Source organism: Aquarana catesbeiana, linkage group LG11 (genome assembly GCF_042186555.1).
Source record: "Aquarana catesbeiana isolate 2022-GZ linkage group LG11, ASM4218655v1, whole genome shotgun sequence".
Classification (NCBI taxonomy): Eukaryota; Metazoa; Chordata; class Amphibia; order Anura; family Ranidae; genus Aquarana; species Aquarana catesbeiana.
Genome location: NC_133334.1, coordinates 43,725,403 through 43,738,001, shown reverse-complemented (window position 1 = coordinate 43,738,001; position 12,599 = coordinate 43,725,403). Strand labels below are relative to the sequence as shown.

Below are 12,599 nucleotides of genomic sequence, written 5' to 3'. Positions count from 1 at the left end.
TGTACATTTGCCCACTTACAAAAAAATGAGGGTCTATAATTTTTATCATAGGTTTATTTTAAATGATAGAAACAGAAAATCAACCAAAAAATCTAGAAAGAAACACGTTAAACAAATGTTTTCAATTGAGTTGCAGTTCAGTGAGTAAAATAAGTATTTGATCCCCAAGCAAAACATGACTTAGTACTTGGTGGAGAAACTCTTGTTGGCAATCAGAGGTAAGACGATTCTTGTAGATGATTACCAGGTTTGCACACATCTCAGGAGGGATTTTGGTCCACACTTTACAGATCTTCTCTAAATCCTTAAGGTTTCTTGGCAGCTCGAAGTTTCGGCTCCCTCCATACATTTTCTATAGGATTAAGGTCTAGAGACTGGCTAAGGCCATTCCATGACCTGCATGTGCTTCTTCTTGAGCCACTCCTTTGTTGCCTTTGCGGTATGTTTTGGCTCATTGTCATGCTGGAAGACCCATCCACAACCCATCTTCAGTGTTCTGGCCGAGGGAAGAAAGTTCTCATCCAAGATTTTACAATACATGGCCCTGTGAATTATGCTCTCATTGTGGCAAAGTCAGTCTGTACCCTTTAGCAGAGAAGCAGCCCCAAAGGATAATGTTTCCACCTCCGTGCTTGACTGTAGGGATGGTGTTCTTAGTCATGGTCCGCATTTTTCTTCCTCCAAACACGGCGAGTTGAGTTAATGCCAAAGAGCTAAATTTTGGTCTCATCTGACCACAGCACTTTCTCCCAACCCTTCTCTGAATCATTTAGATGTTCATTGGCAAACTTCAGACAGGCCTTCTTGAGGAGAGGGACCCTGCGGTTGCTGCAGGATTTCAAACTATTGTGTTACCAATGGTTTGTTTAGTGACTGTGGTCCCAACTGCCTTGAGATCATTCACAAGCTCCTCCCGTGTATTTCTGGGCTGATGTCTCACTTTTCTCATGATCCTACTTGCCTCATGAGACAAAATCTTGCATGAAGCTCTAGACCGAGGGCGATTGATGGTTATTTTGTATTTCTTCTATTTGAGAATAAGTGCTCCAACAGTTGTCTCCTCACTAAGCTTCTTGCTGATGGTCTTGTAGCCCATTCCAGCCTTGTGCCGGTCTGACGTCTTTTGACAGCTCTTTGGCCTTGCCCATGATGGTGAGGTTTGAATGGAAGAAAGAGATTCTGTGGACAAGTGTCTTTTGTACACATAATGAGTTGTCGTTAGGAGCACCTTCTTAAATTGACAGAACTAAATTGTGTACCCAGGGCTTTTCTTAGAGAACAGGTGCAGGAACACCCCCCTTCTGAGTCAACCTTCGTCTCTTTCCCCCTACCTAGCTCTGAGCACGATTTCTTGGTTTCATCCTCTATCCACCTCCCAGTATTGCCCCTTTTAGAGCATACAGAACCAAGTACCTTTTTGTGATACTAAGTAATTTGTGTGGAATTTGGTAATAACAAAGACCGTACAACAGATCCCCTGCAGTGGGCAGCAGTAGACCCCCCTGCAACAAAATACCACCCCAGCTACAACAGATCTCTCAGCAGCCAGCATCAATAGACCCTCTAGTATCCAGCATCAATAGACCTCTCCCTCAGCAAGTGACCCACCAGCAACAATAGACCTGTCCAGCAACAGTAGACTCCTCACACAAAAATAGACCTCGCCAGCGACAATAGATCCCTCAGCAGCCAGCATTAATATACCCTCCAGCACACCCCAGCACTCTGTGCTATTACATACACTCAGTACTGGAGGTGCCAGAACTGCGTTTCCCCACATTCCCGCTGAAAAAAAGCCCTCTGTGTACCACATGAGCACATACTGTAGCCAGTCTGTGGGAGCCAGAATACTTATTTTACTCACTGAACTGCAACTCAAATTTATAACATTTGTATCATGTTTTTTTTTTTTTTTTTTCTGGATTTTTGGTTGATATTCTGCCTCTATCATATAAATGTTAGACCTTTCATTTCTTTGTAAGTGGGGAAACTTAAGAAATCTGAATTATTTTCCCCGCTCTAAGTGCCTATTCTGTTTATCCGTTGCTTTCTATTTTTAGACACTGTGCCAAATTTATAGAGGCCAATCTGCTGACAGCCTAAAGATTAACTGCTGTTCAAGGGCTCTGGACTTCAGCAAAATGGCTGCCTCCAGCAAGGAGGAACAGGAGCAATGCTGGAGGCAATTTACAGCACACACTTATTTTGGTAGCATGATTAAACATGTTGAGTGTGTGTTTCTTGCTAAAGAACATTATTTTTATCAAGTTATGGATACATTTCCACTTTAAGTGATCCCATAAACCATTTTAAATGTTTATACTGTATATAGGGACTTTTGACGCACTATATATTGTATGATGTCTCAAAAGTCCATATATATATTGGAAGGTGATCTTTCAATTGGTGTTTATTGACAGGTTGCCTAGTAATATATTTGCTATTCAAGAAAGCCTCTAGTATGCTCTTCACTGAGCCTGGTTTTAAATAAAAGGTGCTCAGTTACCCTGACTTCGAGGTGATGGTCTACAAAGTGAAAGCCCCCATTTTGGTCACTGATGACTTCTCTCTAAACAAGGTGGGGCGGGGCAAGTGGGTCTTGGCTCAAGCGGCAGGGCTTTTCTTAGTAACGTAGTGGAATCATTGTAGGGGCTGCAATCTCCTATTCACCTGTAGGAGATTAAATGAGATAAATGTAAGATTGCAACTCTCAACTGTGTGCGAATCGGGCAGCCTCTGGTTTCCTCTTATCTATTTCATTTAGGAAAGAATGAATGATAGTTCTTGAAGTGCGTGTCAAACCAAAAACTTTTCCATGTTTTGAATATAGAGGGTAAAGATTAGAACTCCTGTTTGGATTTTTACTGCTTTCCAGGGCTCCATTAAAAAGATTTACCTTTACTTTCTGTTCTGCTACAAACTGTTTCACCAGACAGGAAGTGAGGGAAAAAAACACAACAGGGACACAGACAAAAATAAACATCTAACAGGACTTGTAGCCTTCCCCCTACTTTTATTTTTCCCCCCCGGTCATTTTATTGAGTCAAAATGTGTACAAAAACATGCAAGAAAATAAACCGAAAGAGACCTGCGGCTGCACCCTCATTTCTTACAACGTTAAACATCAGTTTATTACTGGTCATTACCTATTACAAAAATATTACAAACTCCCCCTACTTCACTAAGGAAAAACATTTTTCTTTCTCATCTATTGAGGGACACAGACAAACAAAAGAGGAGGCCAGCCCAAGATACCCCCTCCTCCTCCCATAATGCTTCAGTGTTTTACTTATGTCCTAGGAGAGTTGAACACCTTTTTCTTCAGCTTGTTTTGGAAAAATCTAACCAGTCTTTCCTAGTCCTTTTTTATTTCTTTTTTCACTCTTTTTTTCCTTGGATTCTCTACATCGACTTGAGTCAAGATTTCTCATTACGTTGTTGCTTGGGCTGGTGTCTCCATAGCAGCTATCCAGGTTTGCCTTTCCAAAGTGCCTGTGTTGCCATTTTAAGAATTCCCCTCTTCCCGTCTAGTAAAACGTTAGCAGTGAGGATAAAAACAAAGCCCCGAAAAGCAGTAAAAACCCCACAGGGGTTCTTTTCCTTCCCCAAGCTATCTAAACCTAAAACAGTTTTGGCTGGACATACAATTTCAATCATGGGAATAACTTTTAAATCATTCCATCTGAATGTACTCCTTTGTTTTCTTCCTTCTTGCAGTTTATCCACATTACTTCTACAGATGAATATGCAACACGTGAATTCATCTTGATTCTACATTTCCAGACCTGGCCGGCTTCCCTGTACGAATCGCGCTGTTCAGACACTTTGAGATATTTTAATACAGAGTTTTTAATTATCAAGTAAAAAATTATAGATAGAACAGATATTTTAGAATTTTACCGTTTGTTATTTCTGTTCACCTCTGTGAGAAAGAGAAGAAGAAAAAAAAAAGATAACTTTTATGTAGCTAATTTTCCATGTACGTTCAGTCCTTTGTATCCTTGTTCATCCTTATGTTTGTGGTTTGTTTGTTTTTTTTTTTGTTTTTTTTACCCGCTCTTCCCTTTTGAATGTACTGTAACTCCAGTTCAGTCCCGGTCACCAGGGGGCTTTGTAAATGATTCTAGCATTGTAATTTATGGGTATATTTCATAACAAACCTGACCGAAAAAGATTTGTATTTTTAATTGTATTTGTACAGTCTTAGAACATCAAAATGTGTATTTTGTCAGTTGTATTACCTGGTATAATGTTGCAGGTCTTCCCATCCTTAAACAATCCTTAGAATACATTTACCAAGTCAAAATCACGGTAATGCAACTCCACCTACTTCTTTGTTTTGGGTGGAGAGTATAGCAGTGTTCTGCCCTTACCGCGACAGGCTGAGATCCTCTTTCCACCCAATTTATTGGGGAGAATTCATTTAAGCTGCTGTGCCACTTTTCTGGCGTTAATCTCTCTTGTTAACTTATTGCGCCAGATTCATGAAGCATTTGCAGCACTTATGGTCCTGACCTGTACACCAAATTTCCAGTAGTTCTAAAATTCACCACTTTTACATTGTGGCGCAATGAATGCGCCAAATTTGAAATAAAATACCGACAGTTTATAACTTTCAAAAGTGGAGCTAAGTAAGACTAACTCTCTTTAGGCGTACAGAGAGAAAAACTGTCTCAGACAGTTTTAGTGAAAGTGTCTTGCATGCGTTCTGAAAAGTGGTGCAGCATTAAAGTACAATTCTAGACAGGTACATGAATTTGGCGCATTCTGCACCACTTTTAGGACACATGGGACAGTTTTTCAAAATGTGTCTGTCTTTATGAATACAAGGAGACTGTTGTCAGCCAGAGTAATTTTTTCTGATATTTCTATGGAGAAACCTTTACTCTGGCTGACAGCAGTCCCTGGAATTCATAAAGACTCACACAGGCAGATTTTGCAAAAGTGTCTCTTGTGTTCTAAAGTGGTGCAGAATGCACCAAATTCATGTACCTGTCTGGAAAGTTGGAGCATGCTGAACCACGTTTTAGAAATGCATGCAAGACATTTTCACAAAATCTGTCTAAGACAGTTTTTCTTTCTGTAAGTTTCCAGAGAGTTGGTCTTACTTAGCTCCACTTTCATAAGGTATGAACAGTCAGTATTTTTATTTTGTATTTGTTCCATAGTTCCTATGAGGAAACCACCACTACAGGGCCATAAATATTTAAGTTTGTTCTAGATCTTTCTTGTATGTACCGTATCTCTATAGAGAAGTCCAGACTGATGACTTTACTGGTTCCACCATATACCCAGACTGAGGAGGGTGGTGATACCAGGATCTCAGCCGGCTGTAAAGACGGGACATGAGGGTCAGTCCTTGTCTCTCTGTTCACCCAAAACTAAGAAATCTGATTTGGATGGGGTTGCTTCTTAATATTTTTGTTAACCTGGTTAGACTTGGAAGTTAAAGGATTAATAAACCTAAAACACAATTTTACTTACATAAGAGCGATCAATGACATTTCCCAAAATATGTGTAAAGGAGCTAGAAATTTTAAATAACTGATAACTGGTTCCTCTCCCCATTTTTACCATTTTTTTTAATGAACCTTACGGTGTAATATATTTTAAGTCCTGCTAAAGCATGTGACAAGATTTTTTTTTTTTTTTTTTCTAGTTCATCTTTGTGTTTTAGGTTCAATATTCCTTTATTTAGGGATATACAATCCTTTTTTTTTTTTTTTCTTTTTTTTTTAATTTGGCTAACGGTTTCCTGTTGGATATTATTGAAAAACAAGAAAAGCCATAGACAGCATTTTCTAATTGAATAAAAGGGTCTATCCTTTTTTTCTAAATTTTTCTGAACTACATTACTGGGCCTTTTGGACATTGTACAATATGATGCAGGCCCTTACTGCAGTTCTGGGACCAATCACAGCTCTTTAAGGAGATGTTTTTAGGCTGCCCTGATGCAGCTGTTTTTATACAAAAGGCCTTATCTTTTTGCGTTTTTGTGTTTTTATTTTTAATTTCTGTTTGTACCTGAAGGAAATTAACAGGACATGTTCGTTTTATGGTCCTGTTGATTTTTTTTTTTTTTTTCCTCCTTCATTGTATTGTTCAGGAAAAAAAAAGCTGACTATGAATCAGTTCTGTTTCAAATCAAGATGTATTATTTATTGCAGGTGACGTTATGTAAACCATGTCTGTTATTGTTTCTGCTTTTACTTTTCATGTATAAATTTGGATTCCTTGTTACATTTTTTTTTTCTAATCCTGTTTGTGTACTTGCTGATTATGTAACAATATATGTACAGTCTATGTACTTTTTGGACTATTTTTATCACAGTATTATTTATTGCTTTCTTTCAATAAAATACTGAAGCATTTTCCACTGCCAATAAAAAAAAAATAAACATTGCAGAACTAATGCTTCTTTGTGCGCAAAAGTTAAACTGCAGAATCAGCTTATTGCGTTGCTCCAGATTTAGAATTTTATTGCAGCGTTGTGGGATAATTGGGTCGCGTCAATTCCTTCTAAAAACTCTGAGATAAAGATTTGAACAAAGAGGTGAACACTGTTGGTCCTTTACAAAGATCAGATCAGCCAAGTCTTGGAGTATTGTCCTGTGTTTCTGAAACACGATTAACATTTAATGTTATGATTAGTAAATATATTTAGTCTTGCCATTACAGGCTGCAATTGGAAACCGTGAAGTTGCACACTTCTGTTCTCTTGTGGACTAAAGCAGAACTAAAGTCACTATACTCACCTCCTCTCTAAAGTCCAAAGTCTGTGAGGTGCCCCTCCAAGTGTTGCATCTTCTCCCCGAGTGCCGGTCTTCGGCCACCTTCATTAGCCAATGGGGTATGACATAAAACCTGTGTATGTGCGGGGTCGGTCATCTCAGCACAACAATATAAGCCGAGCTGGCACATGCACAACTGAGTGTACATGCCACAGAAAGCTGCGAGCAGGCAGGTAGGTGTATTTTATTGCAGAAGAGACATAGCATGTCTTTTCTGCGTTTAAATAGCCTGCCTTCTCATAAGTTATATGAAAAATGCGACCCATTTCACCCCCTACTGGGACCTAAAGTCTAATTTCAGCCAAAATAAACAGAAAAATCAGCACAAGTGACATAACGTAGTAGGATGTGGCCCTTATGTTGATGCCTCTTCTTTTTAGATCCGCTTCTGACCATGTACAGTTTCTACGAATGGAGCAGCTGGGTGGGCATAGTCAGGCTTTGATGCCAGCCCCTTACTACTGTTACACCCCCCCCCCCCACCCCACCCCACTGCACATAACGGAGAGGTGCCTGGACGGTGGATGATTTTACCTAAGGCCCTGTTCACACTGGTGCGTTTTTGCCACACAAATACACCTTCCCAGCAGGCAAAATTGCATGAAAAGTCCTAACTGTTCACGTCTGTGCGCTGCCCTATTTATCAGTGTGCTGTATTTTTTTTTTTTTAAGGTCCTCCTTGCTGCATCTTTAGTGCCCTGTTTGAAAAACACACTGCACATTTAAGTGTTTTTTTTTTTTTTTTTTTTTTATTGCATCAATCTTTTCCCAGGTTACCAAGGATGAAAATTTTAACACCACACTGGTGTGAACTTTAAAAGTAGTGGCTATAAAGTGCTTGTGGGACTGAAGGGGTTGGAAATACCACCATTCATGGTAAAGTGGGAAGAGGAACTGGGAAACCGAGAAAAAGATCAAGACGTGGGCAAAATACTTAGGATTACATATACCATGGCAATAGATAGGAACACCACAGAAACGAATTACAAATGTCTAGCACGCTGGTATTTAATACCTGATAAGGCACATAAATGTCAGAGGTTTCACGGCTATGCTGGCGGCGATGCGGTGCAGTGGGAACTATGGCCCACATATGGTGGATATGTCCAAAAATCAAAAGATATTGGAGAGAAGTGTTACAGTTAATTAAGGAGATCACCAATATTGAGATACCAGAGGAACCTTGGAGGTGTTTGTTTCATGGGGTCAGTATGCCAACTAAACAATACCTGAAAAAATTGGTGCCCCATTTTAATGCAGCCAAAAGTTGAATACCACGACAGTGGCAGGAGACAGAAAGCCCCACGATGGGGAGTTGGAGTAAGAAAATTAAACAAAACTTTTAATATGGAATATCTTAGGTTTTGTGGAGAGGAGGGAATGGAAGGATTTGATAACAAGTGGAAGGTCTGGAAAGAGTTTAGGCAGACAAGGAACTACATAGAAATGATGGGAGCAGATGAGGGGGAGAGGCTGGGAGACACGGCAGACGTTAAGCAATAAAAGGCGGGTAGAGCGAGGAAGGAGGGGGGGGGGGAATAATGACTGCAAATTGTGATGGTGATTGAAAAGTGTTTTTTTATCGTTTGATATATATTTGCCATAAAGAAAATGAATGAAGAGATTGGAAAAAAAAAGTAGAGGCAGTAGCACAAGGGACACATCCTACTGATTGTAAGTTATGTCCCTTGTGCTGATTTTTCTGTGTTTTTATTTTGGCTGCACATTAATCATACAGCAGCATAGGGTGGAGTGTCTCCATCACCTCTGGAAGAAGAATTTTTTTTTTTTTTTTTGTATATCAGCAGTGGGATCTGCAGTGTTGTGACTGCTACTTTTTAAGGCCCGGTGAGCTGACTGAACCTGGAGTTTGCTGGTACCTGTGGCCAAATGGAGAGAAGCTCCGTACAGTACCATGAATATGCAGGTGACCATCCTCATTGCTGACTTGTTTTTTTTACAACTGTAGGATCCAGGGCCAATTTCCTGATCTTGGCTTCACTACACAGTACAAAATCATTACCTTGACAAATTATTAAACTAAATCTTTTTCCACACCAATTGCAACTCTAGCATTCCTTTGTTTTAATTGTCTGTTTAGTGTTTAATATTTAAGTCACATTCTGGTCAAATCAATAAATATATTACCATTGTGGTAAATAAAGGAGAAAACTACATTTCATCTCCCTAGAATGTTTGTTTTACATCCCTCCACTCCCCCACTGAAAAATCCTTTTGGTCACTGGTGACTACTTACTCTGAAATGATTTAATCCCTACCCTGTGGTTCTACAGGTCAGGATTCTCAGTTGCAGTGACGTTGCACTCTCTAATTTCTCATGTCCTTGTTCATTCAGGACAGAGTCAGAGCTAGTGTACACAAGCTTTTGACTTTAGTTGAGATCAGTATGAGTTGTCTTTTATTCCTCTGTACAAGTCAACATAACTGGGTAGCAAAAACAGAACAAAAGTATCTGATCGACCACAACTGAATTTTGCAAAAGTTGCAGACAGGGATTTGTTTTTTTTTTTTTGTGGGAATGAGGTTTCAGGACTGCCAATCTACCTAGAGGTGCTATAAGAACCTTGTTTTATATAAATACAGGAGCCATTGTAAAGGCTCTGTTCAATCTGCCTGCAAGGAATTATGGTACACATCATAAAACTTAAATTCTAGGATTCCAAGTAGACTTTAATGTGAACAACGCTGAATTTGCAGTCAATTTAATGAATGTTACTGTTGCCTTGAGTTGCTTTTCAAGCAGATTAAGAAAGTTTAAGCTGCTACGACTTAGAATAAAACAAAGCTAACAAGAAAAATCTGAGACTGGAGGTGAAGACAGGATGGTTGATCTGGGAGCTCAGTGGTGAAAAGAAAATTGCAAAATATAAGATTATTATAACTGAATGGAATGTAGTTCAAGAGGTCATGAACGAGTGCATCAGCAAAAGATGTCTATATTCATGGCAATGGTTAGAGAAGAATGAGCATTAAGATTAACCTGTTCTGAGAGGAACATGGAGGTAACCACCTTAATTCTAGGTTCTTGGCTGTCTGGTTTATATAATTGGAGTTGCCGACCAAAAACCAAGCACACAGTGAAGTTAGAATTACTGAGCTCTATACACTGGTTCAAAGTCTGAATCAGAACATAATGAAGCCGTTTAAGCAGTATGACCTCAAACTTACTCAATAGAGGTTTTCTTTAACCTTTTCCTGCCTCTGTAGCGTATATAAATATATATAAAATCTCGCACACAGTTGGGTCCATGTATATTTAGACACAGGCACAATTTTAGGTCTTTTCAAGTATTTACCAAAACGTATAATGGATATTGGCTGAAAGTGCACACTATCAGGTTTCATTTGAGAGTATGTACATCTAAATCAGAGGAAGGGTTTAGAAATTACAGCACTTAACCACTTCAGCCCCAGAAGATTTGGCTGCTCAATGACCAGGACATTTTTTGCGATACGGCACTGCATCACTTTAACTGACAATTGCACGGTCGTGCGACGTTATACCCAAACAAATTTGACGTCTTTTTTTTCCCCCACAAATAGAGCTTTCTTTTGGTGGTATTTGATTATCACTGTGGTTTTTAGTTTTTGCGCTATAAACAAGAAAACACAATATTTTGTACTTTTTGCTATAATAAATATCCCCAATTTTTTATTTTTTTTAAATAATTTTTTTCCTCAGTTTAGGCCGATATGTATTCTACATATTTTTGGTAATAAAAATCGCAATAAGCGTATATTGCTTGGTTTGCGCAAAAGTTATAGCGTCTACAAAATGGGGGATTGATTTATGGCATCTTTATTTACTAGTAATGGTGGCAATCTGCGATTATCGGGACTGGGATATTGCGGCAGACAAATTGGACACTTTTGACACATTTTTGGGACCATTGACAATTATACAGCGATCAGTGCTATAAAAATGCAATGATTACTGTATAAATGTCACTGGTAAGGAAGGGGTTAACACTAGGGGGCTATCAAGGGGTTAACTGTGTTCCCTAGGTGTGTTCTAACTGTAGGGGGGGATGGGACTGTCTAGGAGGAGAGAGAGAGATCGGTGTTCATACTAACACACGATCTGTCTCTACTCCCCTGAAAGAACCGGGTTTTGTGTTTACACACACACAGATCCCAGTTCTCGCTCTGTCACGAGCGATCGCAGGTGGCCGGGGGTCATCGCGCCTGCCGGGCACTTGCTGCGGGCTAGCCCCTAGTGGCCAAAAGGTGAAGTTATGTAAGGTAACGTCGTTTCGCTCAGCCTTACCATTCTGCCGCAGGAAACTGCGGCAGCTGGTCGGCAAGCAGTTAAGAATAGCCATCCCCCTTTTTTCAAGGAACCAACAGTAATTGGACAATTGAATCAAAAGCTGTTTCATGGCCAGGTGTGGGCTACTCCTTCGTTCTTTCTTCATCAATTAAGCAGGTAAAAGGTCTGGAGTTGATTCTAAGAGTGGTATTTGCATTTGGAATCTAGTGCTGTGAACCTACATCATGCATTCAAAGGAGCTGTCCATGCAAGTGAAACAGGCCATTTGTAAGGCTTCAAAAACAAAACAAATCAGTCAGAGAGAGAACAACATTAGGAGTGGCCAAATCAACAGTTTGGTATATTCTGAGGAAAGAACGCACTGGTGAGCTCAGCAACATAAAAAGGCCTGGACGTCCACAGAAGACAACAGTGGTAAATGATCGCAGGATGGTGAAGAAAAATACATTCGCAAAATCCAGACAAGCGAAGGACACTCTCAAAGTCTACAATCAAGAGAAGACTTCACAAGAACAAATACAGAGGGTTCACCACAAGGTGCAAACCATTCATAAGCCTGAAGAATAGAAAAGCCAAATTTGACTTTGCCAAAAAAAAAATCTCAAAAAGTCCAGACCAGTTCTGGAAAAGCATTCTTTGGACGGATTAAACTAAGAATAATCTGTACCAGAATGATGGGAAGAAAAAACTGTGGAGAAGGCTTGGAACAGCTCATGATCCAAAGCACACAACGTCATCTGTAAAACATTGTGAAGGCAGTGTGTTGGCATGGGCATGCATGGCTTCCAGTGGCACTGGGTCATTGGTGTTTATTGATGATAAGACAGAAGCAGTCAAATTAATTCTGCAGTGTTTAGAGATATACTGTCAGCCCAGATTTAGATGAATGCTGATTTAAATACACAGTACAGATGGACAATGATCCAAAACACACTGCAAAAGCAACCCAGGAGGAGGAAAAGAACTGGAATATTCTGCAACGGCCGAGTCAATCACCTGATCTCAACCCAATTTGAGCATGAATTTCACTGGCTAAAGGCAAAACTGAAGGCAGAAAGACCCACAAAGAACAACTGAAGACAGCTGCAGTCTTTGGTAATGTCTATGGGTTCCAGGGTTCAGGCAGTCATTCCCAGTAAAGGATTCCCAACTAAATATTAAAAATTAACATTTTATTTATGATTATATTCATTTGTCCAATTACATTTGAGCCCCTGAAAATGGGGGGGCTGTGTATACAAATAGTTGCAGGTCCTAAAATTTGTACTTGATATTTATGTCTTGAATTAAAGCTGAAAGTCTGCACTTCAAATTCATTGGGATTGTTTTGTTTAAATTTTATTCTGGTAGCATACAGAGCCAAAATTATGAAAATTGTGCCTGTGTCCAAATATATATATGGACCTAACGGTATGTGTGTATATGTATGTATGTACTATGTATATGTGTGTATATATATATATATATATATATATATATATATAAAAATAAAATGCAGGGTGGATCTTAATGCCAAA

At 39.4% G+C, this 12,599-nt stretch overlaps 1 protein-coding gene across 1 annotated transcript in view; it reads left to right on the top strand.

Annotated features, from left to right (window-relative positions):
- The window catches only part of PPFIA1 (PTPRF interacting protein alpha 1), a 177,937-nt gene extending 172,151 nt beyond the window's left edge, over window positions 1-5,786 (top strand). Inside the window, 1 exon segment of the mRNA XM_073604239.1 lies at window positions 3,718-5,786. The gene's annotated coding sequence lies outside the window, so the exon portion shown is untranslated.
- The last annotated feature ends 6,813 nt before the right edge of the window (window positions 5,787-12,599 follow it).